The sequence below is a fragment of the Bos taurus genome, chromosome 15 (genome assembly GCF_002263795.3).
Source record: "Bos taurus isolate L1 Dominette 01449 registration number 42190680 breed Hereford chromosome 15, ARS-UCD2.0, whole genome shotgun sequence".
In the NCBI taxonomy this organism is placed as follows: Eukaryota; Metazoa; Chordata; class Mammalia; order Artiodactyla; family Bovidae; genus Bos; species Bos taurus.
Window position 1 is genome coordinate 79,198,857 of NC_037342.1, and position 27,471 is coordinate 79,226,327.

At 39.9% G+C, this 27,471-nt stretch overlaps 1 non-coding gene and 1 pseudogene across 1 annotated transcript; one reads left to right on the forward strand and one right to left on the reverse strand.

Annotated features, from left to right (window-relative positions):
- Positions 1-650: 650 nt before the first annotated feature.
- Positions 651-15,257, forward strand: LOC112441588 (uncharacterized). Its single transcript, XR_009490726.1, has 3 exons — positions 651-1,417; positions 12,768-13,046; positions 14,694-15,257. It is a non-coding gene; the product is annotated as an uncharacterized protein (transcript).
- Positions 24,545-25,478, reverse strand: OR5J15P (olfactory receptor family 5 subfamily J member 15, pseudogene; annotated as a pseudogene).

The window sequence follows — 27,471 nt, forward strand, 5'->3', positions numbered from 1 at the left end:
AAAGCCTTTGACTGTGTGGAAAAATCTTCAAGAGATGGGAATACCAGGCCACCTGATCTTCCTCTTGAGAAATTTGTATGCAGGTCAGGAAGCAACAGTTAGAAGTGGACATGGAACAACAGACTAGTTCCAAATAGGAAAAGGAGTTCATCAAGAATGTATATTGTCACCCTGTTTATTTAACTTATATACAGAGTACATCATGAAAAACGCTGGACTGGAAGAAACACAAGCTGGATCAAGATGTTGGGAGAAATATCAATAACCTCAGATATGCAGATGTCACCACCCTTATGGCAGAAAGTGAAGAGGAACTCAAAATCCTCTTGATGAAAGTGTAAGTGGAGAGTGAAAAAGTTGGCTTAAAGCTCAACCTTCAGAAAACAAAGATCATGGCATCCGGTCCCATCACTTCATGGCAAATAGGTGGGAAACAGTGGAAACAGTATCAGACTTTATTTTTCTGGGCTCCAAAATCACTACAGATGGTGACTGCAGCCATGAAAATAAAAGACGCTTACTCCTTGGAAGGAAAGTTATGACCAACCTAGATAGCATATTCAAAAGCAGAGACATTACTTTGCCAACAAAGGTTCATCTAGTCAAGGCTATGGTTTTTCCTGTGGTCATGTATGGATATGAGAGTTGGACTGTGAAGAAGGCTGAGGGCCGAAGAATTGATGCTTTTGAACTGTGGTGTTAGAGAAGACTCTTGAGAGTCCCTTGGACTGCAAAGAGATCCAACCAGTCCATTCTGAAGGAGATCAGCCCTGGGATTTCTTTGGAAGGATTGATGCTATAGCTGAAACTCCAAGACTTTGGCCACCTCATGCGAAGAGTTGACTTATTGGAAAAGACTCTGATGCTGGGAGGGATTGGGGGCAGGAGGAGAAGGGGACAACAGTGGATGAGATGGCTGGATGGCATCACTGACTCGATGGACGTGAGTCTGAGTGAACTCCTGGAGTTGGTGATGGACAGGGAGGCCTGACGTGCTGCGATTCATTGGGTCTCAAAGAGTCGGACAGGACTGAGTGACAGATCTGATCTGATCTGACCTTTAGTTATACTCTGTGCCAAGATTTAATAATTAAATATTAAGGATGTTGCTTGAGAAAATGGGTCATGGGATAAACACATGGGTGATTTAGAATGCGCTGTCCTTGAAGTATCTATTACTGATTATGTCTTAACCCCATACGTGGTCTGCTGGCCTTATACTCTAAGCTCTTTGTTCCTGCTTCTATAAAAAGGCTCGACTGCAGAAATAAACTTGTCAGTCCTTGCAAGAGACTGTCCAAGTGTTGTTCTTTCAGGTCGTTGTTTCCAAGTCCCAAGGAGAAAATCCCTGACAGGTGGCACGAGAACAAGGACTTGAAAGGAAGGCTGAACAAAGCAATGAGCCCTTCAGAAAGAGGTAAGCAGGATGGGACAACATAGCAGTAAGATTTCTTTCATTTCTATCATGCCTCATTTTTTGAAACAAAATGGTGTTAATGTTTCAAGAGATCAGTTGAACAACTGTTATCATATACTATTGGAATATAATCCATGGTTCCCGGAGGATGGGACGCTTTATATTGGTGTATGGAAAAGGGTTAAGAATAATGTTTTGCGAGCATATCAGCAAGGAGTCCGCATTCCTCCTCAGTGTTGGGTTACCTGGTCACTCATACGGGCTGTCATAGAACAAATTGAAGGACATAACGTTGATTTAGAGGTAGAGACTGTTCGGTCTTTGCACGAACACGAACTTGATGAACAAGACATGCAAGGTGCTTTGAAATGCAAAAATGTCATGCTCAATCAAACACAAACCCTGGAAAAACAACTTGAGAATATATCTATTAAGGATGTGTCAAAACCAAAACTGCTTAAGGCAGAAGTCATTTCGTTCAGCGGACAGCCCAAATCTGAGGTTTTTCCTTCTGCTCCGTCTGTAACTGCAGTCACTAACCTTGCTCATACTAACCGCCTCACTCCTCCTCGGGAGTTGCCTGCTTGCGCTTTCACTTTCCCAATACAATTTGATCAACCTGCCCAGGGTCAAAATACTTGGGCTGGTATAGATTTTGGTATGTTGTCTAGCTCTAAGAAAGCATGTACTCTGTATGGACCTACTTCTCCTTATCATGTAGAATTACTCAGAGGATGGGCTGACCATTGGATGCTATATGATTTTTTTTCAAGTAGCAAAGATGGTTTTAAATCCTCAACAATTACTACAGTGGCAAATGTGGGTTGGTGATGAGGCCCAACAAATGATGATTGACCAGCAATCTCGTGGTAACCCCGCCAATTTAACTTATGATATACTTACTGGAACAGGGACCATGGCTGATATAACTGCACAATTAGCTAATATTACCCCTCAGATGTTGCATTTCATTAAAGAAACTTCCTGAAGGGCATGGGCAAAGGTTGATAGTGCTAACTCTGATGGTTCATTTGTTAAAATTATTCAAGGACATGAGGAGGAATATTCTCAATTTATAGGAAAATTAAAGGATGCAGTTGAAAAATCTATTAAGGATGTGACTTTACAAAATATTATTTTAAAACAACTTGCTTTTGAAAATGCTAATGAGGAATGTTGATCTGTACTTAGAGCAATTTGAGAGACTGGCTCTCTTATGGAGTATTTGAAAGCTTGTAGGGATATCAGATCTATGTCCCATAGAGCAAAATTGGCAGCATTGGAAACTTTTAATGTACAGAAAGCTGCTAATGCCAAATGTTTTAACTGCGGGAAGGCTGGCCATATGAAAAAACAATGCCGCCTGCCAACACAGGCCGGAAAAAATAATACTACTTCTACCAAGAAGAGACCCCCAGGAGTATGTCCAAGATGTAAAAAGGGGTTTCATTGGCTGAATGAATGTCATTCCAAATTTGATAAGGATGGAAACACATTGACCCCTGGTGCACAACAAAAACAACAGGGAAACTGATAAAGGGGCCGTCCTGTAGCCCTGCTACTAAAGGAGGACCCAGCGTTATGATGCTACAAGCAGCTACATCTAAGAGTGCTTGTATTGATATACCTAGTCCTTATGACATGGAATTAATAGAATTATACAACCCCCACAAAATTCCCACTGGATATTATGGCCCGATTCCATCCGGGATGGTGAGACTGATTTTGGGACATAGTAGTTGAACAATGAAAGGTTTAGTGGTATTGACCGGTATTGTGGACAAAGATTATGAAGGGGAAATACATGTTATGGTAAATGTTGTGAAAATGGGAAATGTATACTTACAAAAAGGGAAACGTTTTGCACAATTATTACTTTTACCATATGTCAAACCAATGAAGGCATCTGATAAAGTTCGGCAGGGAGGTTTTGGTAGTACCAACCTTACTGCTGCACTATCCACCTTATTAAAGGAACATCAGAAACCCATGCTCACTTTACACATATGGGGAAAAAATTTCACAGGCATGCTAGATACCAGAGCTGACACTTCAATCATTATAGCTGAAGAATGGCCCCTTGATTGGGGTAAGGTTGTGGCTCCTTCTAGACTACTAGGAGTGGGTGAAGCTGATACCACACAAACTTTTGTCAGTGCATCCTATTTACAAGTGTATGGCCCTGATCAATTTGTAGCTTATATCAAACTATATATTACCAATATCCCTATCAATTTATGGGTACGGGATTTTCTTGAACAAACGAAAGCCACAATTTCTTTAAATGAACCTTTTTAGTGGGGGCCATTGAGTTAACACTGCTGCCTCTTGATTGGGAATCTGATACCCCAGTATGGACACCTCAATGGCCTCTAACTAAAGAAAAATTGGCAGCTCTTACACAGTTAGTAAATTAACAATTACAAAAAGCCCATATAGAACCTTTATTTTCCCTGTGGAATTCCCCTGTTTTTGTAATAAAAAACAAATCAGGAAAATGGCAAGTGTTGATAGATTTAAGAAATGTTAATAATACCATGTTACCTATGGGGCCCTTACAACCCAGATTGCCCTCCCCTTCTATGGTACCAAAAGAATGGTCTGTAATTATCATTGACTTACAAGACTGCTTTTTTACTATACCTCTGCACCCTAAAGATAGAAAATATTTTGCCTTTTCAGTTCCTTCTATAAATCACATGGTTCCTGTTAAAAGATTTCAATGGAAGGTGCTACCTCAGGGAATGATGAACTCTCCTATCATTTGCCAATATCTCATATCTGTTTTATTACAACCCCTTAGAGATAAATACCCAACTGCTTTCATAATTCACTACATGGATGATATACTTCTCTCCATGAAATCTGAACTCTGTTTACAACAGTTATATAATGAAGTTGCTACTACTCTTCAAAACCATGGCCTGCTTGTTGTGCCAGATAAAATTCAATTGAAAGCACCCTTTAATTATTTAGGACATGTTATGGAAGAATCTAAACTCAAACCTCAAAAAACTCAAATTTCTGTGCAGTCTCTGCACACACTGAATGATTTTCAAAAATTGCTAGGAGATATTAATTGGCTGCGGCCATCTGTCAGCATCCCCACCTATTCCTTACAAAATCTATTTAAAATTTTAGAGGGATCCCCTGACCCTAATAGCCCTAGGCAGCTAACTAAAGAGGCCAAAGACGAACTGGCCTTAGTGGAGAAACGCATTCAACAATCTTTCTTAACTCGGCTAGATTATGATCAACTGTTTTTTTAATATATATTCCCCACTGAACATTTGCCCACTGCAATTATAGCTCGGCATAGCCCAATAGAATGGATATATTTACATACTAAACAGTCTAAAAAAATCGTATCGTATATTGAGAAAATAGGGCAATTAATCGTGTTGGGGAGAAGCCGTGTACAAACTTTGACTGGACTTGATCCATATGCAATACACATCCCATTGACAAAAAAGGAATTGCAAATTGCCTTACAGTATAACCTGACAATGCAAATAGCATTAAGTGATTTTCAAAATGTTATCTCATTTCATTTGCTGAAAGGAAAATTATGGGACTTTCTACAATGTACTAAATTCATTATAACTAATATCATTGCATCCTAGCCTATTTCCAATGCACCCACCTATTTCATTGATGGCAACAAGAAAGGCATAGCAGGGATTGTCGGCCCTGATATCAAAGAGAAATTACCCACTACCTATTCTTCAGTACAAAGAGTTGAATTGTATGCTTTATATGCTCTTTTGTCTCTTCAACCATTACCCTTCAACGTATGTACTGATTCCAAATACCTTGCTTCCCTTTTTCCCGATTTTGTTACTGCCCTTTTACACAACATAGATGAAGAATTATATACTCTTCTTTCACAGACTCAAGCCTTAATCCACTCACGTATTGCTGGGGTCCAGCCCCAGCTGATCCAGGGTATTCGAAGGAGAGATGGCTTCGGCAACCTATTTATTTATTTATCAAAGATATAAAGAGTAATAGAATGAGGATAGCTCAGTAGGAAAATTCAGTGGAGAAAAGAAGCTGAGTAGCTTGGTTTATGCAGAAAATCAATATAACCCATGACACCAGGTTAGCTCTGACCACAGAGGCCGCAGGCGCCCTCTCAAATAGCGGAAGGTGCCCCACCTTAGACACCTTCTCGAGTGGGTCTTAGAAGCCCAGGCAAATAAATGGTCGCAGAGGATATCCGCGCTCCAGATGGAGACTCAGCTGGAAGTTAAGGGGAAGAATGACGTGGGGAGACCAAGCATTGGTGAGCAAGGCCCGTAGCTTTATTTTCAATAGGGGCTTATATACCCTAAGTTACACATAGAGGATAATAGGGGATGCAAAGTCAGCAGTCTTTGATCCTTATCAAAAACCAGGGTTTCTTTCCTGCAAATTTATCGTATACAAATGGTTTAGGTGATTTACATCATCTTCTGGCCAGAAGGCTTATTAACATTTTATGACTCTTGACAAAGACTTATCAACAAAGACTTATTTTCTCTAAGAGTAATTATTTTAAGGTTTGGCGCCATTTTCTGAAGATAAAATTGCATTCCTATAGGGCGGATGTGTAATGGGTTTACAACAAAGGAAACAATTTATTACCTTAAGGGTCTAAAGTTTCTAACACCAAGGCCACTACTTATTTTTTCTACATACCAACTATTAATTAATACACATTCAAGGATACAATTCAGGGGATGTGAAAACTTGGCAACAAACATTGGCTCATCAATGAAATCTTTTACTAGTTTTATTCTGACAGTTTCTAACTCTCTGAGAGGCTCTAAGCTATTTGAATACCTTAAGCTTCCCATGCCTCTCGAGGCTGGGAGACTGTAAACAATCGTATGCATAGTTATAGGAGTCCGGGTAAACTTGTCAGGCGAGTTAGAGAGCCATCTGAGGGGTTTGGATTTTAACACTCCTAGTTGCCCAGAAACTTTATTAATTGGAGCTGTAAATTAACTCTTTGACAGAGAGAGCGAGATGGTGGTGGGGGACAGCCCCCAATAAAGTCAGAGGTGAGAGCACAAAGCAATAAAGTAGGCAGACTCTGGTTTTTTTAGGGGTAGATGCTCGAGAATATCCAGGGGGACTCCTGAGGCTCGATCCCGCCTTTGCATATGCCGAGCCTCCTTCCTCATGACCTTTGTCACGAGTGGAATGTCTCTCGCTGGCTCCTGGCATCTCCCCCTTTTTTATTTCTTAAAACAGACAGATGTAGCTCAGTCGCAAGCCTCTGAATGCTCTGCCAAAGAATCCTGACAATACAATTAAGAATGATTATGAGAAGCAGAATTAAAGCAGCCACTGCAGCATAGCTAAGGACGTTAGAATATTCTTTCCTGAGATGTAGTTAGAGAAAGTATGGAAGAAATCATTTGCTGTTCTAGCAGCAGTAAAATCTAATCGGGAGTGTTCCATGGTTGCTATTTGATTATGAAGTTTCCCTAAGTCTAAGCCAATGTCAGAGCTGTTCCAGATACCTGAAATATGGTTTTTAATTTTTTCCCAGTCAAAATCTGTCTCATTTACTTTCAGGGGTGTTACACATATCCACCGATAGTCAGCATGACAGGACAATGCCATTTTCACCTTTAAAACCTGCAATTCAGTCCCAATATGTATTATTGCTTCCTCTAGGTCATCTACCCTCATTTATAATTTTCTGTCTATAGCTTCCTGTGTTGCCAATGCTAAAGAAACATTTTTGGACATAGAATCAACATATTGAGCAGTATGTACTTGTTGAGTCAATGATATTGCTGCCACAGTAACAGAAGTAATTGCACTTATCAAAGCTGCTATTCCCAAGATAAGTAAGCCCACAAACCATTGTGTTCACATTAAATCCTGCAGTTGTAATACAGCAAGAGCATAATTCAATAAGTGGTTACATCATAAGGTGGATGTTGTAACATTACAAAGGAGAAAACATTATATTGAGGGTTTAAACAAGATGAACCAGGGAGCAGCTGTAGGCATCGGCCGGGGGAGCAGTGTCCCCAGCAGCAGGAGGCAGAACGCGAAGGGCAGGCTGTGGGCCGCAGCACCTATGGCGGGCAGAGGGGCAGGGTTCGAGGACTTGGGCTAGCTGCCGCCGTTTGGGCTTGGGGCGTTTCCCTCTCGCTGCCGAGGCCGCGGCCTGCTGGTCTGGATGGCACTCCATGGGCACGCTTTCCTCTCTGGCCCTCACTCGCCACACAGACTTCTTTGCTGTAGGTCGCAGGGTGCAGCGAGGAGGGTGTGATGTGCTGCTGGTGGTGCTGAGGCGAGAGCTGGCTGGGGGAGGGGGAGCGAGCGAGTGCGCGCACCGGGAACCTGGTCTTTGGGGAATGTGACATGACAAATTTTTCTGAGATCCAAATCGGAGAATCTGCATTCTGTAGAAATATACAAGCATACCCTCTCCCACAAGTTAGCAACACATCTGGCCTTTTTCACTCTCCAGTAAGGAGGTCTTTTTACTCGATCAGGGGCCGAATTGTAGCCTGTAATTCAGGCATCTAGTGTCTCATCATTGTAGTCTGCCCCTGTGTTTATGTTTAAGTGATTAATTACAATTTGGACATAACTTTTGTCTAGCTGTTTCCCTAGGGATATGAAATTTATACCTTAAACCAGCTGCATTTTGATGGTGAATTTTGTGAGAATTTTTGGCCTTATCAATCTTTTTATGTAAGTTTAAAACAATTACTTTAGTCAATGCATCTGCCAAAGCATTTCCGTCATATAAAGTGCCGGGCAAGTTGGAATGGGCTCTATGTCCCACAAAATATTTTTTATCTCTGTGTTTAATCTCCTTTTGTAAATCAGATAACAAGGAGAAGATAGTAGTTTTATTTTTTGGAATATTAGCAGTTTCAATATGAGGAAACAACCCTACAGTATATCTGGAGTCAGTCAAAAGATTAAAGGTGTGGTCTCCTAAATGTTGAAAAGCCTAAATAACTGCTCGTAACTCAGTCTTGACATTTTATTCCCTTGAATTAAAAGATCCTTTAAAGGCCTTGGAGCTGTAACTTCCTGCACCCAAAAGGCTAGACCACTAGATCTAAATGCTTTGTGGCTCTTACCTGATAATAAGGTAAAAGCAAAAGCTGTGTTACTCTTTGACCTTTATTAATTTGTACAGTTTTGGTAGGTGGTGAGATCAAGACTTTAATTTTTCCAATATAATCAGAATCTACTACACCATGCACCACCGAAATTTCTTTCTTTTCTTTTCTTTTTTTTTTGAAAAGAAAGCGAGCTATGCCCCAGGACAAATCTTACAATGTCCAAAGGTAGGGGGCCAGCCACTCCCGTTGGAATTGGAGTAAGCGGCACATCAGGGGTTAATATTGCTGCTAAATCCCCTTGCCTTTTCACTTTTCTCCTAGCCTGGGTGAGACCCCCCTGAGGGGGTTTTCTCTAAGGAACACGCTCTGCATATCTGTACTAAAAGCTCCTTTGTTTAAAAAACTTTTTATCTTCCTCAGGCTTAGGCAACGCTTTGAGAAGTTTTGGGGGCAAAGTGGGGAATTCCTGGGCCCTGGGAAGCACAAACAGAGGCGGTGGCAATCACCTTAAATCAGAAAGTGGTGGATAAGTTTTTTTAAAGGTTTGCGCAGAGGGGGAGGGAGCTCGCCAGGGCGCTCGGCCGCAGCGTCCTGTAAGCCCTCTCCTTCCTCGGGAGGTAGAGCAGTCTCCCTCCTTTTTTTTTTTCCTAATGGCAGAAATTATGATCTGTGCAGAAAGTGGAGACTCACCACCATCCACCGCTATAGCCTCTCCCATAGGCTATCTAACAGCCTCATGATGAAGGTCCAGGACATGTCTAATCATATTCCACAGTCAATAAACATTTGTCTATTCTTAGATGCAGAGAAACCCATTTTTTTTTTTTAATTTTAGAAAATATTTTTATTTATTTTGTACCCTCTTTACCCTATCTAAAGTGCAGAGGGGACTAGAAAAGAAGCCTCAAGGTGAGGATCAAATTCACCCTTGGGACTAGAGAAAACCCTTTTCTGGGAAACTCCTAGCAGAGGCCCCTTACCCCTACATGGAGTAGGAGGCATGGGGGGATGGGAGCATCCCGTATTTCTCCTCTCCTGTTCCGGAGATCCTTTAACTGTTTGGTGACTAAATCTTATGGACTGTCTGATCAGGGATGTTTCCCTCAAGCTCCTAGGAGCTGATGGTCTGATTAGGGATGTTTTTCTTAAACTTTTAGGAGCATCTTTAGCTAAAAAAGACCAATCCTCATCAGAATGGTATTGAGCTGCTGTTTCCTCTAAATCTTTCTCATCTTGAGGGGAGAGCTGATCTTTCTTCTCATCCCTATCTTCTACATGCTCATTGTCAGTCATAGCGGCTAGCCATTTGTTTAGCTGCCAATAGCTAGGTATAGCCTCTTCATTTTCACCTTCCTTTATAACAGGTACCTTTTCAGATTCATGAGCTGGATCTAAAGCATCTCTAATCATAATCCATAGAGGAAAGGTGTAAGTAGGAATTTTTTCCAAGCCTTGTTGAGCAAGGCTTGTTGAGCACAATAAGCTCTTAGCTGTTTCCCTACTTTTTCCCAGATATCTAGGTTAACAGTGCCCTGTTGTAGAAACCAAGGGCAGTGTTCTTGTACAAATGTAAAAAATGATTGAATGGTAGATATTTTAACTTTGATTCCTCTTTTACTTAATAACTGTAAAATTACTCCTATAAAGAGCCGTCTTTCATTTGATTCAGTGTTACCCATGTCAGAAAATTAAGTATAATAGAAGATTTTGCTTTTAGCTATCAAAAGATCAGGCTTTTCTTTGGCCTTTTAACTTCAGAAACTGTTTTCTCTCTCTAAGTCTAACTCTTTAACACTTTCAACACTTCCCACTCCTCTCGCCCTGTCTATTCTACAGGGGGGTCCGTGGCACCCTGAGTGGGGTCCTAGCCATCCCAAACACTGGAAGAACAGTAGGGCTGATGACCCAGATTGTCCCGAGGGAGGAACAGTAGGATGATGACCCAAACTGTTCCAAGGGATGAGCAGTAGGGCTGATGACCCAAAGAGTTCCGTGGGAGAACAAGAGGACTGATGACCCAGTTGTTCCGAGAAGGGGGAGCAATAGGGCTGATGACCCTAATTGCTTTGGGGAGCTTACCTTCGAAACACCTGTCTCGGGCGCCACCTGCCAGGGTCCAGCCCCGGCTGATCCAGGATATTCGAAGGAGAGATGGCTTCGGCGACCTATTTATTTATTTATCAAAGATATAAAGAGTAATAGAATGAGGATAGCTCAGTAGGAAAATTCAGTGGAGAAAAGAAGCTGAGCAGCTTGTTTTATGTGAAAAATCAATATAACCCGTGACACCAGGTTAGCTCTGACCACGGAGGCTGCAGGCGCCCTCTCAAATAGCGGAAGGTGCCCCACCTTAGACACCTTCTCGAGTGGGTCTTAGAAGCCCAGGCAAATAAATGGTCGCAGAGGATATCTGCGCTCCAGATGGAGACTCAGCTGGAAGTTAAGGGGAAGAATGACATGGGGAGACCAAGCATTGGTGAGCAAGGCCCATAGCTTTATTTTCAACAGGGGCTTATATACCCTAAGTTACTCATAGAGGATAATAGGGGATGCAAAGTCAGCAGTCTTTGATTCTTATCAAAAACCAGGGTTTCTTTCCTGCAAATTTATCATATACAAATGGTTTAGGTGATTTACATCATCTTCTGGCCAGAAGGCTTATTAACATTTTATGACTCTTGACAAAGACTTATCAACAAAGACTTATTTTCTCTAAGAGTAATTATTTTAAGGTTTGGCACCATTTTCCGAAGATAAAATTGCATTCCTATAGGGCGGATGTGTAATGGGTTTACAACAAAGGAAAGAATTTATTACCTTAAGGGTCTAAAATTACTAACACCAAGGCCACTACTTATTTTTTCTACATACCAACTATTAATTAATACACATTCAAGGATACAATTCAGGGGATGTGAAAACTTGGCAGCAAGCATTGGCTCATCAATGAAATCTTTTACTAGTTTTATTCTGACAGTTTCTAACTCTCTGAGAGGCTCTAAGCTATTTGAATACCTTAAGCTTCCCATGCCTCTCGAGGCTGGGAGACTGTAAACAATCGTATACATAGCTGTAGGAGTCTGGTTAAACTTGTCAGGCGAGTTAGAGAGCCATCTGAGGGGTTTGGATTTAAACACTCCTAGTTGCCCAGGAACTTTATTAATTGGAGCTGTAAATTAACTCTTTGACAGAGAGAGCGAGATGGTGGTGGGGGACAGCCCCCAGTAAAGTCAGAGGTGAGAGCACAAAGCAATAAAGTAGGCAGACTCTGGTTTTTTTAGGGGTAGATGCTCGAGAATATCCAGGGGGACTCCTGAGGCTCGATCCCACCTTTGCATATGCCGAGCCTCCTTCCTCATGACCTTTGTCACGAGTGGAATGTCTCTCGCCGGCTCCTGGCAAAGTATGGAACCTTTCTTCATTGCACATATACGTGCTCATTCAGGTTTACCTGGCCCTCTGGTTGCAGGAAATGATGCCATTGACAGGCTCTTAGCTCCTGTCTTTAAGTCTGCCAGTGACGAACATGCTAATCTTCATACCAATGCTAACAGATTGCACTCTAAATACCGTATTCCTCTCACTGAAGCAAGGTGTATTATTAAAACGTGTGATGTCTGCACCCCTCTGCACTTAAGAACTATGATTTCAGGAGTTAACCCCCGGGGGCAACAGCCTAATTCCCTTTGGCAGTCTGACTTCACTCACTGCTCCCTAGGAAAGTTTTCTTTGCTTTTTGTCTCAGTAGATACATTTTCAGGCTTTTTCTGGGAAGTACCTGTCTCTTCAGAATCCAGCTAGCACGCCATTTCTGCACTCTTACTCACCTTCCCCATTATGGGGATTCCTTCAGTCTTGAAAACAGACAATGGACCTGCATTTACCTCACACTAGTTTTGTTCATTTTTATCAGAATGGAACATAACACACATTACTGGAATACCCTATAATCCCCAGGGTCAAGCCATTATTGAAAGAGCCCACTGCACCCTAAAAACTCATTTATTAAAACAGGAAGGGGGAATTTGGAAGAGGAGATACACTTCTTATCCTATGAACCCTCAGTTATTATTATCTTTAACTCTTTATTCCCTAAATTTTTTAAGCTTAACAAAAAATAATTGACACTCGTGCAGATAGACATTTTGCAGAAGACAAAAACAGCAAATTAGAAATCAATACACCAAAACAGTATAAGCAATTTAATCAGTGGCAGCCAGGAATCTTACAACTCCTAGGCAAGGGTTATGGTCTTCTCGTTGCAGATGGAGAGGAAATCTGGGTTCCCTTTCACCACACCCATTACCGAGAAGGACCCCAAGACTGGAATCCCTCGGCAAGTGACAAAGCTTACGCGAAGGGTCTCGTCAATGACTTTGGAGGAGCCAATGAGAAAACGCCATCATCTGAATCCTTACCCGACGTGGGCTCAAGTGAAAAACATGACTCTTCAGGTTGAGCAGACACTGAAAAACACTGGAACTCCTATGACTCCAGATAAGCTGTTTCTGGCAATGTTAGTTGTTCTTTCCTGTTCTTCTGGGGTAAGTGCAGAATATGTTTATTGGGCATGCATACCCAACCCACCACTTCTCCCCATAGTGGATTGGGTAGATAAAGCCCCTATGATCTTTACCAATGATAGCATGCTTTTTCCAAGTCCCTGGTCCACAAAGCGACCAATCCATGAAGAAGATGATGGAAAGCCAATCAACATTTCCATTGGATTCAAAACCTTGCCTATTTGTTTCAGATCTCACCCCCTTTGCATGACTATCTTCCCACAGTGGTGGGCATACTCTGCCAACAATGGGACTGCTTTGTGTCTGGGAATGTTCGCTATGGCATCTTTCTTACTTAATGGCTCCAAGCGACATTATCCAGGCCAGATAGCCAACTATTCGAACTTGTTTTTTCAACCAGAGGAACCTTCATGTCATACTGTATCTTGGAGAAGAAAACATGAGATACAATCGTTACACTGGTCTGGCTGTCAAGGCCAATTTGGGAAAATTTCTATAATTCAGCAAAATCATACCAATCATACATTAAAATTTGTCGACTGGGGACCTCACAGGTTATTTGTAAACTGTTCTGAAGAGCAGGAGGAACATCATAACTGCTCCTGGTTTAATAGATCAAGCATTGGAGGCTTTCATAAATCTAAGACAATTTTCTGGACTGATAAGGACATATTGCTGAATTGGTTTAATGGGGGCTTATCACCCCCACAACCCAGGATCGTCGTCCCCATTGTGGGGCCAGAGCAATGGCACATTTGTAAATTCCAGCAGCCTTAGAGCAATTCGCTAGTGTTTATGGGACTGTGGGTGTGTTTCATCCTTCTAATTATACCTTCCTATACAATAGTACTGGCTATGTTCAATCATGTGTTCACCTTCCGTACTTGTTTATTGTAGGGCATTTTGATATTGACTTATCGGCCAAGATTGTCAATTGTACTGCATGTGCATTGTATACCTGCCTTAATCACACCATTTCATATCACAATGCTAGTATTGCGCTAGTTAAACCAAGATCTGAGTTATGGCTGCCCGTAAACTTAACGGAACCTTGGACTAATTCTGTATTTCTTTCTGTATTGTTGAAAACTGGACTTAGGCAATCTAAGCGCATCATTGGGTGGATTATTGCAGGCATCCTAAGCCTTATTGCCATTGTGACTGTAGGAACGTTGTCTGGTATGGGTTTACATAATTCTATACAAAATCATGATTTTATCACTGCATGGCACAAAGACTCTCATGATCTTTAGACTCGACAAGCTCAAATAGATCAGCAATTACAAACATGAATTAATGAGTTACAAACTGTGGTAATCCACTTAGGAGATCAAGTGCAGTAACTGACTTTCCAAACACGTATACATTGTCACTGGAATTTTACTTCTTTGTGTCTGACTAACATACCCTACAATAGCACTGAGTATCCTTGGGATAAAGTTAAAGCACATTTGCAGGATCTCACAGATAACTCAAGTTTAGACATCAATCTGTTGAAACAACAAATTGCTAATTTTCAAGTTAAAGTACCTAAGGAATTGTACAGCACTCAATTTTATGATATTTTAACTAAAACCCTATCATCTCTACACCCTAGAACTTGGTTTTCAGGAAGCAACGTTGTTATATATGTATTAATCACCCTGCTTTTTCTGTCATTGCTTATAGGATACAGATGTCTCTACTCAAGACTCTGTGCCTCCCATAACGGAGTCCAACTAGCAGCTGCCGTGCTTAAATTGAAAACAAAAGGAGGATATGTTGGGAAGCGCAGTGCAAAATAGCCTTGAAGGAGAAGGTCCTTGAGAAAATGGCAGAGGGCCAGAAGTACCCAGGCTTTGCGTTCTGATAGCTGAAAAACATCTCCCGCCTTTAGCTATGCTAGGCACCAAGATTTAATAATTAAACATTAAGGATGTTGCTTGAGAAAATGGGTCATGGGATAAACACATGGGTCATTTAGAATGCGCTGTCCTTGAAATATCTTTCTGCTGGCCGTATACTCTAAGATCTTTGTTCCTGCTTCTATAAAAGGGATCGACTGCAGAAATAAACTTGTCAGTCCTTGCAAGAGACTGTCCGAGTGTTGTTCTTTCAGGTTCATCGTTTCCAAGTTCCGGGGAGAAAATCCCCGACAGGTACAGTTAAGGTATATAAGCTTTTCACAAAAGTTGGTTGGGGTCCCTGGCTAAAGAGGAAACTCTGCCTCAGACCCACCGGTGTAATAAACTGCACTCCACTATTCACACTGTCCTTCTGAGTGAGTTTGTTTCCTGGAGCATTTGGTTATAACAATAGAACTCTATCATGTTTCAATATTTTAATTATCTGTAGAATGTAGGCTAAATCTGAAAAGAATAAATAGAAAGACACTAATTTAACTTACCAAAGACAGAAAAGTTTAGGATATCAGTTTATGTAGGATACTCATATATATATTTTCATGGTTTCTTACTGTCTTATTGGAAATGAAATCAGTTAATGTTTCTTCAGAGATTCAGATTGATCAACACTTTAATGACAGATAACTGAAGATCTTTCCAGGTTAAAAAATGCCCCAATAAAACTTAATACAAAGCAAACATATTGGAAAAAAGAAACAACGGTTTTATGTCTTTAATTCTCTCCTCAAAGAGAACAAATTGGAAAGAAAGGGCAGGTACACATATATACATATGCAGGTTTTTGTTTTAGTGAGGTCAGCTTCCTGTAGTGGAAATGCTGATTATACTAAAGCAACAAGAACAACACAATTACACTTTGAATTGCATCCTAGTTTCTCAAGGGATCTTCTCAGGGTACTTCAGTGGAACTGTTTATTGTTGTTGTTTATTTGTTTTAAGATGTGCAATATAAAAAAAATTACAAAGGGTGGAAAGGGACAAAGCCAAAGGTTAAAAAATACTAGAATAATTGATTATAAATAACTTCCATAACATGGAAAGAATTTCATTAATATATAATATGGACTGAACCTACCCTTAGTGAGGAAAAATTGCATAAGTAAAATTGGCTTCACAAGGCTATTGTGTCTAGAAGCTTCTTAGGAAGTGACATCTTACCACCTATACTATATAATTCTGTTTAGAGTCTGATTCTGCATTTGATATCACAGGTAGAATGAACATGTGTTACTCCTATCTGGAGTGATGTTTAGCTTCAGTAGTCTCATTTATTTCACAAATATTTCTTGAACGAAAAAGTCAAGATGGACATTGTGTTAGGCACAAATATCCAGGGATTATCAAAATCAAACAGGTAAGCAAACATGGTTGGCTATCCATTACTAACAAATGGAAGACAAGTTATAACTCCATGCTCCTCAAAATTATTTTAAAAGATAACACACTGAAATGCTAAACATAAATGTAAAATATTCTATAACATTTGCAGGTTACAAAAAATGAATGAAATGATCAGGCTCAAAAGGAAGAAAAAGAAGTAAATCAGAAGTAAAAATAGGTGCTGACATCATGGCTCTCCTACAGGCTTTACAGAACTTTTTAACTTCATAATTGAGACTAAGTTTAAAAAATGCAAAGCCTTTGAGAATAAGAGAAACATAATATCCCATTAAAATCTATATATAAACCCATTACCTTTAAAAACTGACATTTTCATTATCAGTGTTAATTAAATAAAATTGCTTATCCACAAAAATCATAAATAACCTTATCTATCATGGTCGGATATCTGGTTAGGAAAAAATCCTCATGTAGAATCAACTGTCACAGCCTTTCCTCACATGGGTTAAAGTTTGGATTTTGCTGTCTGCAAAAGTGAGGCTCCTTCAAGCTAGAAATTAACATACAGCATACTGAGTTGGTAGCACTGAGGGATCCCTAACAGAGGCAGTCTTCCAGGAATATCACAGAGAAGTCCTGTTTAATGTATATTCACCATCCAATTGCAAATCAAAATGAGAAAGAACATCTTCAAATTTCTGAGACACAAACTGAGAGCAAAATAAAGGGGCTGTTATTTCAACCCACTAAACTTTTGAGTAGTTTGTTTTGTAGCATCTTTATCAGAACAATAAAAATTGATTGATGAAAACCATTGATTAAGTTGACTTGATTGAAGGTAATAAATTTGAACTTCTGTCCATCAAAATACAGAAAGAAAGTAGATAACAGGGGGAATTTTACTGAAACATGAAACCAATAAAGGACAATATCCAAAACATGCAAAGAACTCCCATTGCTTGCAAAAGCAATACTTTCTAAAGAATTTAATATAATCTATATCAAGCTATGTCAGCTATAAGTTCCATAGGCATGACCAGAACAAAATAATAACCAAGTATTTGAAAATATATCAATCAGTTCAGTTCCAGTTCCATTCAGTCACTCAGTCATGTCCAACTCTTTGTGACCCATGGACCGCAGCATGCCAGGCCTCCCTGCCCATCACCAACTCCTGGAGTTTACCCAAACTCATGTCCATTGAGTCAGTGATGCCATTCAACCATCTCATCCTCTGTCGTCCGCTTCTCCTCCTGCCTTCAATCTTTCCCAGCATCAGAGTCTTTTCAAATGAGTCAACTCTTCACATCAGGTGGCCAAAGTAGTGGAGTTTCAGCTTCAGCATCAGTCCTTCTGGTGAATATTCAGGACTTATTTCCTTTAGGATGGACTGGATGGATCTCCTTGCAGTCCAAGGGACTCTCAAGGGTCTTCTCCAACACCATAGTTCAAAAGCATCAATTCTTCGGTGCTCAGCTTTCTTTATAGTCCAACTCTCACATCCATACATGACTACTGGAAAAACCATAGCTTTGACTAGATGGACCTTTGTTGGCAAAATAATGTCTCTGCTTTTTAATATGCTGTCTAAGTTGGTCATAACTTTCCTTCCAAAGAGCAAGCATCTTTTAATTTCATGGCTGCAATCACCATCTGCAGTGATTTTTGAGCCCCCCAAAATAAAGTCAGCCACTGTTTCCCAATTTATTTGCCAATAAAAATACTAGAGTAACTAGAAAAATACATTGAAATTTTATACATGAATATTAACATAAATATGAGCTATATGTTAAGGGAATGTAAAGACAAGACAGGAAATGTCGACAGATAATTGTCTTGGATTGCAAACTAGCCCCCATACATGGAGAGCAAATAGAGGCAGCAGAAAGAGCTGACCACTCCAGATGGAAGGTGTAAGGTTTAATAAACAAGGGAAATCAACAAATGAGCTTGTTTTGGGAGACCAAATTTTTTGTAAATCGCCACCCATACCTGCCAGAATCTTAAAATTTATGGAGAGACCTTAACTGGATTCAGTCATATATTCAGTCCAGATTATCTCAACAACACCTTCCTCTCTCAGGGCAGTGTCCCTAAACAATGCCTGTTATAGGAATGCTGGGCAGAACATATATTCCCAGGATGAGGGGTGGTGAGGAACATCCACTATCTGGGTCCAGCTCACCATCAATGCACAATCATATCCTCTGGAATAACTCCTCAAACAAGCTGGAAACTATAAACATCTGTTTAAATGAAATTTCTGCTTCTGTATAGGTAAAGATAAGTTAGTATCTTTACGGTAGAAAGGTAGAAAACGCTAAATTGCTATGGGGCAATGGTCCAACTAACTTTAATGTTACATAATTTTTAGAATTCTAATTTAAGGCTTCAGTGACTGTAAAAATACTTATTTTTATATAAACTCTAATTTCTACTTGAGATATTTTTCAAAACAAGTGAGAAACTCCAGTCATTCCCCTCCCCCCCCCCCACACACACACACCCCGGGGAGTATTTGCCTAATCCGAAATATATTACTGGGTCATTTATCCAGATTGGGAATCTCCGATGGGAAAGTGAAAAACTGTAAAGAATGTGTTAACCAACACTAATATGAAAAATATGAAATTAAAAGAAATTCAAAGCTGTGTCAGGTTATTTCCATGAAGCATTTTTGAAACTGTAAATGGTTTAGAGATGTAGACTAAACCTATGAAAGACAAAGTTAATTATATTTCAGTTGTATCTGTTCATTAGAAATAGAATTCTATCAGTATGTATTGATTATCAAACTTATATGAAAAGTATAAAGAGTCAATCAAGAATAGCTAAATCCTTCTGAAAAAGAAGACCAAGGGACATGTTCCAGTTCACACAGATTACTAAGACACAGTGGCTGGAGTGTTTGATAGACTCTAATATTGGCACAGGGATAGATCAATAGAATTCCAGAGTAACACTGAATGAGAATTGTTTTCCAGATACGTATGAATCCCTAAATTAGGAAGAATTGATACAAAACCGAAAATAGCTGCTCTTTTTGATAAATGGTGCTGAATATTTGTGTATTTGTATATAAAAGCAAGGGAAAACATAACCTTTTTAGAAGATGATATATCTCATTAGACTCAGGGTAGAAAATACTAACTGTAAAGAAAAAAATATATATAAATTTACCCTACACTGAAATTTTACATGTTTTTGTTGTCAAAATGGGCTTCCCTCATAGCTCAGTTAGTAAAAAATCCTCCTGCAGTGAAGAGACCCTGGTTCCATTCCTGGGTCAGGAAGATCCCCTGGAGAAGGGAAAGGCTACCCACTCCAGTATTCTGGCCTGGAGAATTCCATGGACTGTCCATGGGATCGCAAAGAGTCGGACATGACTGAGCAATTGTGCAACTTTCACTTGTTGTCAGAAGAGCAAATAAAGACAAGACAAACCTTGATGGGAGAGTATATTTCTGATAGATGCAACTAACAGGAAGTTGGGGTCCGATCACATCACTCCATGGCAAACAAATTTGGAAAAAAGTAAAAACAGTGGCAGATTTGTTTTTCTTGGGCTCCAAAATCACTGTGGTACGGGACTGCAGCCACCAAATTAAAAGACACTTGACCCTTGAAAGAAAATCTATGACAAAACTAGACAGCATATGAAAAAGCAGAGACATTACTTTGCCAACAAAGGTCCATATAGTCAAAGTTATAGCTTTTCCAGTAATCATGTACAGATGTGAGAGTTGGAACATAAAGAAGGCTGGGTGCTGAATAACTTACCCTTTTGAATTGTGGTGCTGGAGAAGACTGTTGAGAGTTCCTTGGATAGCAAGGAGATCAAATCAGTGACTCCTAAAGGAAATCAGTCCAGCTGTGAAGAGCTGACTCATTTTAAAAGACCCTGATATTGGAAGGATGGCATGCCCCCTGCAAAATGTATGGGCAAAGACAACCACTTTTACAATATTTTGTAATTATTTTTCATAGGAAAGGTAAAAATTGCTTTTCCTGCTTTAAATCTTGTCATCCTTGCTAGCATATTGACTATGTCTTCATTGTCAAGTATGAACTAGTGAATGTAAGCTTATTTAACTATTTTAAACACTTTCTCATTTGTTTTAAAAATCCCAATCTGTATCTTTCTGATATCAGTCATTAATAAAGACTCTAAAAATACAGAAAACTGTCCATAGTATAACTAATTTTTATTTTCAAAATTTATTGAAATATTATCCACAGGAACTTTAGTAACAGATAATCATTTCTAAAATGATGGGGAGTTTTGAAGTTACATAATCAAGTAAACCATCATTGCAGAATAGAAACTCTCATCCAGCAGTAACACCCATCATATGATTTAAAGATTGCTAGAGTATATTCTTTTCTTCTTCTTTTTTTTTTTAATCTTGAAAGAATATGAAGTAGGTTCTAAAAATCAGAGTTGAATGGGAAGGGTGCTGAAAGGGTGCTGAATTATATCTACTCTCAAATTCCACATATGTGTCTATCTTTATACTAGGCCTTTTTTGAGGAAGACAACATTACTGCAAACTGAGAATTACAATAGTGTCATTTTCCAACAACCCAACTTTTTTGTAGAGGTCATGGATGTCCAAGAACAGGAAGAAAATTAAGAAAAACACTACTAGTTAAAAAATCGCATTTGGAATCATAGTCTCCATTTTTGCTAATATAGGGATTTACCAATATTTAAAATTTTAATACAAGCTTTAAGAGGAAAAGAAAATGCCATGTATAAAATTATCTTATTTTCTGAGTTAATACATTTAGGTATTTTATAAAAATATTTCATTCTTTATATCTCCAATAGTATACACACATTCACAAATTTTGTTTTCCAAATTTCAGAGGAGATGTATATAATTCTATGAATTGATAAAATAAATTTATTAAAATCATTTTATTAAAAGTGATTCAGTTCAGTTCAGTTAGCCGCTCGGTCGTGTCCTACTCTTTGCAACCCCATGAATCACAGAACGCCAGGCCTCCCTGTCCATCACCAACTCCCGGAGTTCACTCACTCACGTCCATCGAGTCAGTTATGCCATCCAGCCATCTCATCCTCCGTCATCCCCTTCTCCTCCTGCCCCCAATCCCTCCCAGCATCAGAGTCTTTTCCAAGGAGTCAACTCTTCGCATGAGGTGGCCTAAGTACTGGAGTTTCAGCTTTAGCATCATTCCTTCCAAAGAAATCCCAGGGCTAATCTCCTTCAGAATAGACTGTTTGGATCTCCTTGCAGTTCAAGGGACTCTCAAGAGTCTTCTCCAACACCACAGTTCAAAAGCATCAATTCTCTGGCACTCAGCCTTCTTCACAGTCCAACTCTCACATCCATACATGACCACAGGAAAAACCATAGCCTTGACTAGACAGACCTTTGTTGGCGAAGTAATGTCTCTGCTTTTGAATATGCTATCTAGGTTGGTCATAACTTTCCTTCCAAGGAGTAAATGTCTTCTAATTTCATGGCTGCAGTCACCATCTGCAGTGATTTTGGAGCCCAGAAAAATAAAGTCTGACACTGTTTCCACTGTTTCCCCATCTATTTACCATGAAGTGATGGGACCGGATGCCATGATCTTCGTTTTCTGAATGTTGACCTTTAAGCCAACTTTTTCATTCTCCACTTTCACTTTCATCAAGAGGTTTTTCAGTTCCTCTTCACTTTCTGCCATAAGGGTGGTATCACCTGCATATCTGAGGTTATTGATATTTCTCCCGGCAATCTTGATTCCAGCTTGTGTTTCTTCCAGCCCAGCATTTCTCATGATGTATTCTGCATATAAGTTAAATAAACAGGGTGACAATATACAGCCTTGATGAACTTCTTTTCCTATTTGGAACCAGTCTGTTGTTCCATGTCCAGTTCTAACTGTTGCTTCCTGACCTTCATACAGACTTCTCAAGAGGCAGGTCGGGTGGTCTGGTATTCCCATCTCTTGAAGAATTTTCCACAGTTTATTGTGATCCACAAAGTTATAGGCTTTGGCATAGTCAATAAAGCAGAAATAGATGCTTTTCTGGAACTCTCTTGCTTTTTCCATGATCCAGTGGATGTTGGCAATTTGATCTCTGGTTCCTCTGCCTTTTCTAAAACCAGCTTGAACATCAGGAAGTTCATGGTTCACATATTGCTGAAGCCTGGCTTGGAGAATTTTGAGCATTACTTTACTAGCATGCGAGATGAATGCAATTGTGCGGTAGTTTGAGCATTCTTTGGCATTGCCTTTTTTTGGGATTGGAAAGAAAACTGACCTTTTCCAGTCCTGTGGCTACTGCTGAGTTTTCCAAATTTGCTGGCATATTGAGTACAGCACTTTCACAGCATCAGCTTTCAAGATTTGAAATAGCTCTACTGGAATTTCATCACCTCCACTAGCCTTGTTCATAGTGATGCTTTCTAAGGCCCACTTGACTTCACATTTCAAGATTTCTGGCTCTAGGTCAGTGATCACATCATTGTGATTATCTGGGTCATGAAGATCTTTTTTTACAGTTCTTTTGTGCATTCTTGCCACCTCTTCTTAATATCTTCTGCTTCTGTTAGGTCCATACCATTTCTGTCCTTTATTGAGCACGTCTTTGCATGAAATGTTCCCTTGGTATCTCTAATTTTCTTGAAGAGATCTCTAGCCTTTCCCATTCTCTTGTTTTCCTCTATTTCTTTGCATTGATCGCTGAAGAAGGCTTTCTTACCTCTTCTTGCTATTCCTTGAAACTCTCCATTCAGATGCTTACGTCTTTCCTTTTCTCCTTTGCTTTTCAATTCTCTTCCTTTCACAGCTATTTTTAAGGCCTCCCAGACAACGATTTTGCTTTTTTACATTTCTTTTCCATGGGGATGGTCTTGATCCCTGTCTCCTGTACAATGTCACGAACCTCAATCCATAGTTCATCAGGCACTCTATCTATCAGATCTAGGCCCTTAAATCTATTTCTCACTTCCACTGTATAATCATAAGGGATTTGATTTAGGTCATACCTGAATGGTCTAGTGGTTTTCCCTAGTTTCTTCAATTTAAGTCTGAATTTGGCAATAAGGAGTTCATGATCTGAGCCACAGTCAGCTCCCGGTCTTGTTTTTTCTGACTGTATAGAGCTTCTCCACCTTTGGCTGCAAAGAATATAATCATTCTGATTTCGGTGTTGACCATCTGGTGATGTCCATGTGTAGAGTCTTCTCTTGTGTTATTGGAAGAGGGTGTTTGTTATGACCAGTGCATTTTCTTGGCAAAACTCTATTAGTCTTTGCCTTGCTTCATTCTGTATTCCAAGGCCAAATTTGCCTGTTACTCCAGGTGTTTCTTGACTTTACTTTTGCATTCCAGTCCCTTATAATGAAAAGGACATCTTTTTTGGGTGTTAGTTCTAAAAGGTCTTGTAGGTCTTCATAGAACCATTCAACTTCAGCTTCTTCAGTGTCACTGGTTGGGGCATAGACTTGGATTACTGTGATATTGAACGGTTTGCCTTGGAAATGAACAAAGATCATTCTGTCCTTTTTGACATTGCATCCAAGTGCTGCATTTCAGACTCTTTTGTTTCTTTTGTTGACCATGATGGCTACTCCATTTCTTCTGAGGCATTCCTGCCCGCAGTAGTAGATATAATGGTCATCTGAGTTAAATTCACCCATTCCAGTCCATTTCAGTTCGCTGATTCCTAGAATGTCAACATTCACTCTTGCCATCGCTTGTTTGACCACTTTCAATTTGCCTTGATTCATGGACCTGACATTCCAGGTTCCTATGCAATATTGCTCTTTACAGCATCGGACCTTGCTTCTATCACCAGTCACATCCACAGCTGGGTATTTTTTTTTTTTTTTTGGCTTTGGCTCCATCCCTTCATTCTTTCTGGAGTTATTTCTCCACTGATCTCCAGTAGCATATTGAGCACCTACTGACCTGGGGAGTTCCTCTTTCAGTGTCCTAACATTTTGCCTTTTCATACTTTTCATGGGGTTCTCAAGGCAAGAATACTGAAGTGGTTTGCCATTCCCTTCTCCAGTGGACCACATTTTAGTACAGATATTAACAACGAGTTTTCAGTTTGGCTTTTTAAAAATTGACTTATGCATAAAATCACTTCTGATTTCTCATAGTCTCATTTCTCATGTGAAAAAGACTATATAGAATGAAATAATTTGTCATATACTTAGAAGTTCTAGAATTCATTGAATTCATGTGGATGTTGGTAAGGGAAGAATTGACTGATTGACTGCTATTGGGCTAAATAACATGAAATTAGCATGACCAATGTTTTATTTCTATGGCCCTTCTCACAGCAGCCTTTCCCTCTTTGTTTCTCAGACTGTAAATCAGTGGGTTTAACATGGGAATCACTAGTGTATAGAACACTGAAACCAGTGTTCTCTTGTTCTACAGAATACTAGGAACTTGGCTGAATGTAATTAAAATTCAGGGTTCTGCAGAATATGGTCACAGCGGTCAGGTGAGAGGCACAGGTGGAGAAGGGTTTCTGTCTGCCTGCTGCTGAGTGGATCCTCAGGATAGCAACAGCAATGAAGGTGTAGGAAATGATCACAATCAAAAAGGTGGCCATGGCAATGACTCCAGAGGAGGTTAGCAGCAACAGCTCGTTCATGGAGGTATCAGAACATGACAACTTTAGCAGTGGCAGGACATCACAGAAGAAGTGACTGATGACATTGGACCTGCAGAAAGGCAATCTCCCAAAGCTTATGGTGTGGGTCATTGAGTTAATCATTCCACCAATGAGTGATCCAGTGACTAGTCCTACAGACTTCCTCTTAGACATGGCTGAAGCATAAAGCAAAGGGTTGACAATGGTCACATAATGGTCATAAGCCATCACGAACAGCAAGAAGCCTTCTGTGGTGATGAACACCCCAAAAAACAAATGCTGCACTATGCAGGCAGGGAAGGAGATGGTTTGCCTCACAACTAGGAAGCCGATCAGCAATTTTGGTGCAATAACAGATGAATAACAGGCATCCACAGATGAAAGGCAGCTGAGGAAAAAGTACATGGGCATGTGGAGCTTGGGGGTGATTTGGATTAGGAAGATCATGCCCAGATTCCCCACAAAAGTAACAGCATAAATCACCAGGAACAACACAAATAAAACAACTTTCAGTTCAGCATTGTCTATCAGTCCCAAAAGAATAAATTCAATAACAACCGTAAAATTCTTTGCAGCCATTTAACTCCTTAATCTTGAAATCTGTAAGTAAAACAGATGTGGGTATTAGAATGTACACAGGAGAATCTGGTGTTTAATATTAAAGACTCAGAAAAATATGTATAGGCTTCTGTCCTTGGAAAAATAAATTATTTTGCCAAACCAAGCTTGATTAGACTGTTTTATTTTATTTTATTTTTCATTTAGTGCTAGTTATAATTCTACTCCATAAGCAAATATATGAAAATTCATTTTGGCTCTCAAAAATCTAGTTCTGTCTCCAAATGCCTGCCTCTATGAGAAAGTGATACTGGCTTGAGGGATACTGATGGAAAATATAAGGAATTCACAAAATTAAACTTAATCCTTGTTGATCTATAAAAGCACTATGATATAGCCAGATAAAAGCAAAGCTGTGAGATGGAGTCCTGACCTCCAAAGATGCCATGAGGCTCTTTAAGGTGCATAAATCTCTGGCCTCTTATGACGCTTTCTTATAATAAGCATCACAGAGAGAGACCCTCAGTGAAGTCACACAAGGGTGAGACTCAGAACATAGAAAATGACGTCTTGTCTAAATGGAGCAGTTAAAAGATGTTGTACATTACATGGGGCTTTTTAGCTACATCTGTTGTTATATAAATTTCTATACATAATATTTAACTATTATAAACTTTCACATATAAACTTATATATATATATATATATATATATATATATATATATATACACACACACACGCACACACACATATACACATACATGGAGAAGGCAATGGCATCCCACTCCAGTACTCTTGCCTGAAGAATCCCATGGACGGAAGAGCCTGGTAGGCTGCAGTCTATGGGGTCGCTCAGAGTCGGACACGACTGAGCAACTTCACTTTCACGCATTGGAGAAGGAAATGGCAACCCACTCCAGTGTTCTTGCCTGGAGAATCCCAGGGACGCGGGAGCCTGGTGGGCTGCCATCTATGGGGTCGCACAGAGTCGGACACAACTGAAGTGACTTAGCAGTAGCAGCAGCATGCACATACATAGAAAAGATAAAATGTAAACTGTGGAATAACACAATCTTTTATTATTCTGGAATGTTTTTTGTAGTCTTTATATAATTCTATATATAAAATTGAAGTGTTGCTCAGTTATGTCTGACTCTTTGTGATCCCATGAACCGTAGCCTACCATATTCTTCTGTCCATGGGATTTTTCCAGGCAAGAGTACTGGAGTGGGTTGCCATTTTCTTCTCCAGAGGATCTTCCCAACTCAAGGATCGAACCTGGGTCTCCCACATTGTAGGCAGATGTATATATTTATACTTATATATGTGTATGCTGTGCTGTGCTTAGTCTTTCAGTTGTACCCAACTCTTTGCGAGCTCAGGGACTGTTGCCCACCAGTCTCCTCTGTCCTTTGCATTCTCCAAGCAAGAATACTGGAGTGGGTAGTCATTCTCTTCTCAACCCAGGGATTGAATCCGGGTCTCTCTCTCTCTCTCTCTGTATGTGTGTGTGTGTGTGTGTGTGTGTGTGTGTGTGTGTGTGTGTATTGATTAATATATATATATATATAAAACACTAATATATATATATTAGTAAAACAGCACTTTGAAATGAAAGTCACTCAGTCAAGCCTGACTCTTTGCGAGCCCAGGGAATGTATCCTGCCAGTCTCCTCTGTCCTTGGAATTCTCCAGGCAGGAATACTGGAGGGGGTACCCCATTTTCTTCTTGACCAGGGATTGAATCTGGGTCTCCTGCATTGCAGGAAGATTCTTCAGTTTGAGCCACCAGGGACCACTATGGTTTTCTAAATCCCGTTTCTATTCTTTAGGTAGTTTGGTTACTTAGGGCTTTTAGTCTGTTGTACCAGGCTTCTATGCTACGTGAGTGCTCTGTCATTTCTGGCACTTTTCAACCCCATGGACTGTAGCCCACCAGGCTCCTCTGTCCATGGAATTTTCCAGACAAGAATACTGGAGGGAGTTGTCATTTCCTCCTCCAAGGGCTCTTAT